The sequence below is a fragment of the Ornithorhynchus anatinus genome, chromosome 12 (genome assembly GCF_004115215.2).
Source record: "Ornithorhynchus anatinus isolate Pmale09 chromosome 12, mOrnAna1.pri.v4, whole genome shotgun sequence".
NCBI classification, from domain to species: domain Eukaryota; kingdom Metazoa; phylum Chordata; class Mammalia; order Monotremata; family Ornithorhynchidae; genus Ornithorhynchus; species Ornithorhynchus anatinus.
In genome coordinates, this window is record NC_041739.1 from 20,158,770 (window position 1) to 20,170,444 (window position 11,675).

The window sequence follows — 11,675 nt, forward strand, 5'->3', positions numbered from 1 at the left end:
TGACTTAGTTCTCACTTTACTGTCTAAGGTATGGCTCGCCAATGAAGTAGGAGAGAACTACAATCTCTGTCCGTCAGTCCTGTGGTTTACTTAAGCATCAAACATCTTGGATATTTGTTTTAATAAAAATTAAAAAAAATCCAAGCAGCATTTTCCAATACCTGGATTCGACGTTCCCCCAGTCAGCCACATAATAATTTCCATTGGATCCACCGCTACACCTGTTGAGCATTAAACTGTCCATTCCTTCTCATTGGAGCCAAATTAAGCATGAACTCTCCTTCTTGGTTAAATACCTGTGTGATTTAAAAGAGCATTTTTAAAAATTAATTATAAAGGCTGGAGCCATATAAATGATCTTTTTATCTACCTCAGCTCCTACATGACTAACCATTCACCACCAGCAGCAACACTGTCCACTGTCAGTCAGTCAATCAGTGTCAATTCACTGAACTCTACTTTGTGCAGAGCACTGTAATAAGCAGTTGGGAAAGTGCACAAAGTTATAGACATGATCTGCTCCACGGAGAGCGACACTGTGGAAAAGTACAGCCTGGAGTCAGAAGATCTGGTTCTAATCCTGCTCTGCATCCTTGCTATGACCTTGAGCAAGTCACTTAATTTTCTGTCCTTATTCTCCTGTTCTCCTTCCTACTTTAACTGTGAGGTCCATGCAGACAGGACTGTGTCCACTCTAATGAACTTGTATCTACTCAAGTGTTAGAATGTGTTGACACATGGTAAGTGCAGTCTTGTCTTGTCTTCTCTTATTGCGTCAGTCGCCTCAGACCATAGCGACCCATGGACGCATCTCTCTCCATAGCCTGACCCCACCTCATCTGCAACATTCTGGTAGTAACTAAGATTTTCTGGTAAAAACGAAGTGCTTACGACTGCCTCTTCGCTCAGTAACATGAGTCTCACCTAGACTCTCTCCCATTACCCTGCTGCAGCACAGGTGAGTTTTACTAGTAGAAATTGCCTTCCTCCTATCTACTGCCCAAGAAAGGAAGTGGATATGCCTCTGCTTGACTCTCCCTCCATAGGCAGAACTGTAGTATGGAAACTCTCCAGTGCGACCTGAGAGTATGAACAAAATACCATAAAAAAGTCTATGGGGAAGACATAAAATGAATTATAGTTAGGAGCTGATAACCTGTGTTAGTTCAACGAGGCAATTGTAGCACTTGAGAATTTACAGAAGCAGGCTTAGAGGAATGGGCTATAAAATGAAAACTCCCACAAGTTACTTAGAGATTGGTTAAGAGTATGGCACTGTCTCTGCATTAGAAGAAACTCTAGAAAAACAGGCTTGCCAACATTACTATACTGGATCTAAAAAACCATGCATTTCATTCATTACATCTTTCAAATTTACTACCATTATTTAATAAGAAAGCTATCAGGAAGAGGAATTGTTCGTTCTCAGATGAGGCACAGTTCTTATGCATATAGCCATGACAAACAAGCAGTGATTCAAATGATAAATTGTTAATTAAGAGAATATCAGGATAACTGGTGAGGTCATTAGCATAGAAACTAATAAGTAAACATGCATGTAATTTGCATCATGTAATTCCACAAATAATGAGACTTCCTTTGATCTATTTCTTAAACTACCTTTTTAAATACTGTAGTTCTAAATTGCAGTGCTGACTTGATTAACTCTGAATGAGCACATATACTCTAGGCTGTAGCTCCTGAGGAAGGATTCATGTCTACCAACTCTATTTATCTGATTATCTTCTATCTATTCAGTATTAGTAAAGTGCCGACACACAGTAAGCCCTTGGCAATACCATTAATATATTATTATTGCATGTCTCTCCTTCAAGACTGTAAACTTCTTGATGGCAGGGATCATGTCTACTGATTCTACTGTATTCTCTCAAGGCTTAATACAGCATTTGCACTTAATAGCATTCAGTAAAGACAAGTGATTGACTATCAATCTGGACCTTTTAAATTGATCATTTCTGCCTCTCAAAGTATAGTTGGTTCTCCCATAATGCATTTTGGACAGAATGCCACTAGGCATTAGGGAATGCATGTCTCTCTGAAAGGAACTGTGACATTATGTCAAGAGTGACTCTCGCACTGCAAGTTTTCTTTGAGGTTTATCAAAATTAATCCTTGTGTTAGAGTAAACTGACATATATGCCGTATTACTTAGTTCAAGTAATTAGAATGGGAGTCACCACTATCAAAAATAGAAAAGTTAAGTTAATCTCTCTTTGGGTGGAAGAAAAGAACAGAGCGATATTCACTGAAAATACACGCCCCAGATGGGAACCAACCTCTAATCTTACAAAGACAGTGACAGAATGAATTTAGGTTGCTAAAATGCCATCTTTCTCCTATCTTCTGTCATCTGTTCGCCTGTTCCTTGCCTTGCAGATTATAATGGTTCAGAACACGGCATGATTTGATTAATGCAGAAGTCTTGCTAGTGAGCACATAATTGATTAATCTCTGCCGCTCCCTTGTTAGACAAGTCTGTTTCTCATCCCTATCTGCCTGAAAGTTTTTTAAAAATAAAATCCAAACTGTGCAAACATTTTTTCTCTCTCAGAATAATGACATACAAAACCCAGACCGCAGTTACAGAAATAGATGCTTATAGAAAGAATGTGCTGAAAACCCAGTGACAGCAGGGAAATCACATGTGAGTCTGACCTGCCTTGTTACTTTCACTTATCCTAATTCAGAAATGGCATACCAGATTGGGTTAATACTCATCCTGCTAGAGAAGTACATGCTTGGGATGGAAATACAAAAACCAGTACACAAAAGAAATGCAGAAAAAGCTCCATAAGAGAAAAACCAAGAAATTAGAACATAAATGAACTTGAAAAGTGCCATCTTGCTTCTATCCATTAGAAAATGGTGAAGGCTCTGTAAGTAGCACAAAATGATCAAAGTTCTTATTCTCCCTCAGTTAAACAGAATCACATGCATAAAAATCATGCAAAAGAAAACCAAAGAAACTTTGAGCAGAAGTTAAAAAAGTTGAAATAATTCTGTGCCTAATATTTTAGATAGTTCAATCTTTGGTGTGTACCAATCACTGCCTCCAATCCCAGTCATGCCATATCAAAACACTTGCCCTCTCCTTTCTTCCCTCTCTGATCACCATTTCAACTTTCATTCCCAGTGGGTTCTTCCCACTACTTTCATATATGTTCATATAACCCCTATCCTTCAAAAAAACTCTCCCTGATCCCATGGCTCCATCCAGTACAGCCCCACCTCCTTTCTACCTCCTTCCAAACTCCTTTGAGCCAGGTGTCTACCTTGCTGTCTCCACCTCCTCTGTTTCATTTCTCTCCTTGGCCCATCCAGATGGCTCCAGCTCTTCTCTCCAGGGAAACTACTCTCTCTGAGGTCACCAAATCCAATGGCTTCTATACGCCATCCTAATCCTCCTTGACCTCTCATTGCCTTCAACACTGTGAAAATTCAACATTCTCCTTGAAACATCCATCTTGGCTTCACTGACACTGTCCTCTCCTGGTTCTTCGCCTTATCTCTTTGATCGCTCCTCCAGTCTCTTTCACAGGTTCCTCCTCAGCCTCTACCATCCAACAATAGGAGTCCCTCAAGGCTTAGTCCTCTTTATTCTTCATTACACCAGCCTCTTGGAGACTCTTTTCCCATGACTTCAACTACCATCTCTACATGGATAATCCTCAACTCTACTCTCTATCCCTGATCCATCTCCTTCTCTGCAGTCACATTTCCTCCTGCCTTTGGGACATCTATAGTTGGATGTCCCCGACATCTCAAACTTAAACATGCCCAGATCAGAACTCCTTATCTTCCAAATCAAATTCTGTCCTCCCCTTGCCTTTCCCATCACTGTAAAAAACTTCCCTATCCTTCCTGTCTCACAAACCATAATTTGACATTTTCTGGACTCATCTTTCGCATTTCACCCACATATTCAATGTCACCAAATCCTTTTGGTTCTACCTTCACAGTATTGCTGAAATCCTCTCTTTCTTCTCCATCCAAACTGCTTTCATGTTAATCCAAGCACTTTATCCTATCCCACTTTGATTACTGCATCAGCCTCCTCACTGACCTCCCTTCCTTCTGTCTCTCCCCACTCCACTTCATATTTCATCTGATGCTGGAACACTTTTCTTTAAAAAAAATCATTCAGCACGCATCTTTCCTCTCCTCAAGAAGAGGAGAAGCAGTGTTGCTCAGTGGAAAGAGCACGGGCTTGGGAGTCAGAGGTCATGGGTTCTAATTACAGCTCTGCCGCTTGTCAGCTATGTGACTTTGGGCAAGTCACTTAACTTCTCTGTGCCTCAGTGACCTCATCTGTAAAATGGGGATGAAGACTGTGAGCCCCACGTGGGGCAACCTGATCACCTTGTATCCTCCGCAGCACTTAGAACAGTGCTTCATACATAGTAAGTGCTTAACAAATGCCATCATCATCATTATTATTATTATAGGAACTTTCAGTGGTAGCCGATCCACCTCCACATTAACAGAAACAGTACCATTAGCTTAAAAGCACTCAATCAGTTCACCCCCTACTACCTGGCCTCGCTGATTTTCTATTACAATGCAGTCTGCACACTTTGTTCTTTTAACACCAACTTACCTTACCTCAATCTCATTTATCCTTACTACAATCTTATACCCACATCTTCCCGCTGGCCTGGAGCTCTCTCCCCTTCATATATGCAGACTGCCACTCTCTCCACCTTCAAAGCCTTACTAAAATCACATCTCCAAGAGGCCTTCCTAGACTAAGCCCTCATTTCCCCTACTCCCTCTCCCTTCTGCAATGCCTATACATTTGATTCTGTATCCTTTAAGCACCTGATAGTCACCCAACTATATTTATATCCAAAATTTATTTTAATGTCTGTCTCTCCTTCTACTACTATGTTGAATTGTACTCGCTCAAGCACTTAGTAGAGTGCTCTGCACACAGTGAACACTCAATACCATTTGATTAATGATTGGTTGTTAGTGCCATCAATCAACTAGATGAAGGAAAATTCTATCTTGACAATGTTCATTACCCGTATTCTAGTAATGAGCACTGGATGTGTTTTTTTTAATTTATTACTGAAATATTATTTATAAAATTAAGAAATTCTTCCCAATTAATAGTACTGCACTGATCTGTTCAAAGATGTGGAAATAAGAGCAAAGTTCAAATTGGTAAAATCTTTATCCAAAAACCATAAAAACCAGAAATGTAAAATCTTTATCCAAAAATCATAAAACCAGAAATGTACAACTCCCTATTTATACATCTGAATACATGTTGGAATATTGATATACAGTCTCTAATCCCCAAATTTAAAAGCCACTGACTACTAGATTTTTTTCCAATCTTCAAATCCCTAATCTTGAAGCAATCTACCTTTTTTTCAATCAAAGCCTTTGTAATTAATCAGTGCTTAACACTCCTAGGAAATATGCTTCAGCATTTTTTAGAACACAGAATATTAAAATAAAGTACAGCTAATAAAGGGTTACCAATAGAAAAAAAGTGGTACGTGTGCCCAGTACCTTGACAGAATGTTATGGAAGTCTGTCACAATAATTTCATTGTTGCTGTTTACAGCTGCAAAATGAGGTCCTGGAATAAAGAGTGAAAACAACAATAATAATATAAAAATGTATTGTAACATGATTCAGTAGATCAACTACTGGATTTAAGAACAAAGCAAAGAGCATGGATCAGAGCTTGAAAGAACCTCAAGAGGTCATTTAGTCCCTTCCACTGAACGAGAAGGATGGAAAACTATGCCAATCTAGTAGATTGGTTATCTTAGCCTGAGGCTCCATTGCCATCTTTAAGATCATGATGAAGAAATTCGATATGCTATTGAAGTTGAAGAAGCAATAAACTTCTGAATCAGTCTTCTGGAATCACCACCTTCCACAGTGAAGTTTGGCAGTGTACACTGATCACTTATAGGGATGCTTCCTCCGAAGAAAGATATGATAGCCAATAGAGGGAAGAAAACAAGTCAATTGTTACAACACAGCAGTAGGGAAACCTGCACTCCAAAACCTTCAGAAGTTGTCAAAACTGGAGGGAAGGCACAAACAAAAGTCATGTGCAACTAATGCTACTCCACAGCACCTACGTAGTAGAAAGAGCACTGGCTTGGGAGTCAGAGGATGTGGCGTTTTAATCCTGCCTCTGCCACTTGTCTATGTGACCTTGGGCAAGCCACTTAACTTCTCTGCTTCAGTTACCTCATTTGTGAAATGAGGATTAAGACTGTGAGCCTCACGTGGGACCACCTGATTACCTTGTATCCATTTCAGTGCTTGGCACTTAGTAAATGCTTAACAAATACCATAATTTCTAATATAAATTATATATTATATTATAAATTATTTATGTATATTAATGTTGATCTCTCCCTCTGAACTGAAAGCCCAGTGTGATCAGCGAACATGTCTACCAAGTTTTGTATTATTCTCCCACAAGTGCCTTAGAACAGTGCTCTGTACACAATAAGCACTCAATAAGTAACCACTGATAATGATGATGATAGACAGACAGAGAAAAAATACTGAGCTTGATTCTTCCATATTTTCAAGGGGGGTGTAAATTCAAACGCCCCTCACAGGGAAGAAGTGTATAACTGGAATAAAGTAGTGGTTCCTGTGTTTCTATAACACTTAAGTATTTCTTTATTTGGGTATTTAACTATGTGTTAAGCACTGTTCTAAGCCACTGGGGTAGATTAAAGTCAATGAGATTGGACACAGTCCTTGTCCCACCTGTGGCTCACAGTCTAAGTAGGAGGGAGAACAGTTACTGAATCCCCATTTTACAGTGTGAGGAAATAGAGGCATGGCAGAAGTTAAGTTGACTACCAAGGTCGCACAGCAGGCAACTCTGCTAGATTGCCATATCCTTGAGGTCAGGGTTTGTGTCTTCTAACTCTTTTATACTCTCTAAAGTACTTAGTACAATGCTCTGCGCACAGTAGTTAATAAATACTATTGATTAATCCCTTATAATGACTTTATGCAACTTCTAAAATACTCCATGGTAAAATCAATATTACATTGTTGTTCTTTGAGGTTATTTAGAATGGTTTGTAATGTGGTGGAAATAGTCAAGCTACATTGGTAGCTATAATATAATAGTAATTGGTGGGAATATCAGAGAAAGGGAAAGAAGGCATAGGTTACCAAGAAATAACTCTTAGAGATTACCTCCTGCAACTGTTAGTTTTTCTCTACTCCTTGGTTAAAGTTAAGAAGTACTGTTGCCTAGCCTCATTGTACCATTTCAAACTCCAAAAGCAAAAATGGAACATACCACAAATAATTTAGTCTGGTCTAAAGATACCATAAATTTAATAAGCTAGCACCTTGGTTTATAAACCACCAAATATCAGCTCCCTAGTAGTCCAGATTGTTTCCTGTAGGGACCAGAAGTAATGGGAGACAGCACTGGGGAGCTGCCAGCCTAGGCCATCCAAGTCAGTGTTAGGGCCACCAGTAGGCTAACATGCTGGGAGAAGCCCAAGGGCCAAGGGCTATGGTACCACTGCTTCCCATTTAGCAGTGGTGATCCCTGAGGTTGCTGACACTGGGCACCAAATCAAGAATGTAGTACCTACGCAGGCGAGTTTTGCGGCTGAATTCAGGATGTGACTGATTTGCTAATAATAGTACCCAGTTGCACGAATGTACGGCGGTCGATTAGACAAGCGACAGTTTTTAACCATGTCCGGTTTGATGGCTCATCACTGCCCACGGCTCTGGCACGCGGCTCTTAGAACTTCTGAGGAGGAAGTACATTTGCACCAGGTAGGGGCACATTATGTTTTCTCTTTTCGGGTCTCATGCCATAACCCTAAAATACCATCCAGACATTCTATTTAAACCCTTCATCGCTTCTGGTGCTCCTCTGCAGCAGCCCATGTGAGCAAGAGTTGGCCCATTTGGGCTCTCCTGGGTCCGGTAAGCAGGCAGGAAGTGCAAGGCTGATTGGAGAGAGCTGAATCTGGCTCATTTTGGATCAGGAATCACCACTGATAGAGACCAGGGGAACTGCATCACCTATTTAGCACTCTCCTCTGCCTCAGTCACTTTGGGTGATGTCCCTGCCTTCTGCCCCACTGATTGGTGCAGGCAGAGAAAGGGTTCAGGGCACCCATGGCTTGATGGTACAAGGCATGGGTCTCCGGAAGATTTTCTGCATGATCAGATCCCTAAATTGATCTTATTTTTGAGTCATCCAGATTAATTATTGTCCTGCTGAACACTGACTCAGTTTTAGATGGAATCATTTAACGTTTCAATCAGACTTTAGTGGTTATCAGTACTTCTAAGGGTTTCTGTACAGGCAGAAGTTGCTAAGTCCATTTCCATTATCAAAATGATGTGTAGAAAATTTATAGTGAGGAGAAGGGTATGGGCATAAACAAATTTCAGCTCCCCTGCTTTTCTGTCCTCTCTGTCTCTTGAAGAAGATGGGAAGAAAAGATCCAATCATTAAAAAAACAAAATCCACAGACAACACAAGAAAATGCTCATTAAAATCTGTGTCCACTATCATTTGGACTTGGGAATTCTAGTCATCCTTATACTACAAAGTTAATGTAGTTGGTGAAATCGAGGATCTGGACAGTAATACAATTCCTGAATTTCCCCAAAAAACAAGGGTGAGAGAAAGCTTGGGGATGTAGAAAAGTCTTCCTTTCCTTAGATGTTCTTAGGAGGAAGAAGATAGAGAAAAATGAAGACATCATTAACAGATATAAGAAGAGGGTCAAAAATTACAATCTTAAACCTTTAATAACCTCTAATAGCATGAAAATGAACTCAGCATTTGTGAAGCTCCTGGCTTAAAAAAACACAACAAACCAACAACAAAACAATCACAGCATTAGCATTGAGACAAATTAGATGGTTTTACCTAATTCTGCAAGTGAGAACAGAACAGGTGGTGAATGGGAATTCCAAACCCAGAATGTGGGGCTCTCAAACACTCATTCACCACCTCTAGTATTTATTGCCCCAGCTAAGCCAGGCCAAGTGAGCAAGAGGACTTTGCAAATGGTCACCTTGCTCAAGGTTGCACAAGGTAACTCAGGATGTGTTTTGAACCTGAAATTATTGTTAACGATATTTATGAGTAATTTCCATTGCAACCCAAGTGCAATAAATTACAAAGCATTCATGCCCCAATTTTTTTATTATTTGTAAGTGCTTACTATGTGCTAGGCACTATATTAAGCACTGAGGGAGATTCAAGTTACTCTGGACAAAATCAATGTCCCACATGGGCTCACAGTCTTAATCCCCATATTACAGATGAAATAATTGAGGCACAAAGTGAGTTGCCCAAGGTCACATAGCAGACAAGTGGCAGAGCCAGGATTAGAACCAGGTCCTTCTGACTCCCCGGCCCGTGCTCCTTCACTAGACCACGCTTCAGAACTGAGGAAAAGTGGGCTGACAGATAAGAACTCTGCTCTCTGCGGGGGAATTGCTAAGAAGCATGAACATTCTTTGCCTTGCTTTCATCCCCAGCATCATTCCAATGACAGGAAGCACCGGCTGGGATGTGCATCTTCAACATGCTCAAACATCATGCAAATGTGAGCAGAAGAGGCATAAAAAAGGGGGTTTACATATTACCATCGAGTGTACCTGCAAACTGCCTGTCCCCATTTCCTCGGCTACCAAACCTGGTCACTATTTTTCCATTTGGGCTGGAAGATGAAAACGCAGCTGCTTGTGTCCACAACAATGATGTGCCCGTACGGTCCACAGAGACTCCTTTTGACCCATCAGTTTTCCTGATCCGATTTTTGGTGCCTGATGAAAGAAGGAGAGATCAGGTAGAATTATGACATAACCTGTGAGGTGAACAAGAAAGGCAAGCATCTACCACCACAATTAAATGACCCAGTTAGTATTTTTATAGAATTAGTAAAATAACTCACTGTTGATGTTTGATACTCTCATATTCAACTTTGATTTCACCAGATTTAGCTACAGGATGATGACAAGATACCCCAAATATATAATCTTCTTCCAGTCCATTTTCAAGTACTAGGCATATTTGGTAGTAGTTTGGGTATATTAAATACTTTAAAAAGTAGCATCTTTGCCGCACCCAGAAGTTCTGGTGCCTTTGAAGTATAGTTAGGGAAATGTCATTGCATTTCACTGGTATTAGAATAGTTAACTGTAATATATCTTCATCATCTTATTTTATTTGTTTAATGAATGTACATCACCCTGATTCTATTTATTTGCCATTGTTTTTTTGACATGTTCTTCCCCTTGACTCTATTTATTGCCATTGTTCTTGTCTGCCTCTCTCCCCTGATTAGACTGTAAGCCCGTCAAAGGGCAGGGACTGTCTCTATTCTGTTGCCGATTGTACATTCCAAGCATTAGTACAGTGCTCTGCACATAGTCTAGCGCTCAATAAATACTATTTGAATGAATGAATTAATGGTTTCAATTTACCTAAATGTTGCCTAAAGGTCTAGGATTTTTAGATGAATTAAAACAAGATGCTCCTAATATGTTTTTCCATGGTAGATATGAAATACCCTAATAAATTACTTTTGAAAGTTTTTCTGCATGGGTGAAATCCTGCTCATGACTGTTCATTTACAGCACATGCCTACAAATAATTTTCTTTTGATTTCCCGTAGCACTTTGCTCAGAAGATATGAAGCCAAGCATGTCATTCCTGTTATTGATGGCTAATGATTCCTTGATTTACAAACAGAGTAACTCAGACAAAACAATTGAATTGACACACAGCAGTTGCAAATGAAAATTCAAGTCTCCCGATTTCTTTTCCTGGTATCTCTTTTTCTAGACCAAGGGGAAAGTCACATTGCCTTTCTCTTTGCACTTTTCCCAGATAGCCCTGGTTGAATGATACCTTCTTGAATTGGTTTTGGGTTTTTTTTGCTTAGCTTGTATCTACCTCTATGCTTACTACAGTTCTTGACACATAGTAAGCACTTAAATATCACAATTAGCTTTTTTGTGTGTGTTTACTTCATTTAAAAGTCCATAAATAATACCTAATTTCAGTGGCATGATTACACATACTCCAGAATTACTTCAAAAATAAGTTCTGGAAGCAGTGCCATTAGGAGCTCAGCAAATTCTGTCTTCCAAAAAAATTCCAGTCAGGACATGTCACTGACATGGCTTAACATGTTTCCTCAAAAGATTCTGAGTTTTGTTTGACTCCAGGTCAAAGGATGCATCTCTGAGGATCAACCCATCTTTTTTATCTTGTATGCTTTAAATATTTTTCCTGGAACAAAATATTAAGAAGTAAAGGGGATAGGGAAAGAGTGGGTACCAAGGCCATTTGGGACAGAAGCAGGGCAATTGTGGTTTGGGTGCTTGCATTTGGACAAGTAGAACCTTGGACACATGTTGAACCTGGATGCATGTAGAAGCTGAAAACTTGTAGAACAAGGCCCAACTCTGGAAGAGTCCAGTCCTAGTTCCTGGGGAAGAGGAGGCATGAATTACATGGAAGAGGAGAATGGCAATTTGTTAGAAGAGACATTCAGCTCAATTCTCGCTGCCAAACTGTGGGACACATATTTTCCATGTATTCTGGGTTTATGCACAGGATAAGGGGAAAATGAACTGGTAGCCCTGGGCAGAGGTGACAAATCACC

The 11,675-nt window shown here is 39.9% G+C and overlaps 1 pseudogene; it reads right to left on the bottom strand.

Annotated features, from left to right (window-relative positions):
* Positions 1 to 203: 203 nt before the first annotated feature.
* LOC114815634 lies at positions 204 to 11,129 on the bottom strand (annotated as a pseudogene).
* Positions 11,130 to 11,675: the final 546 nt, after the last annotated feature.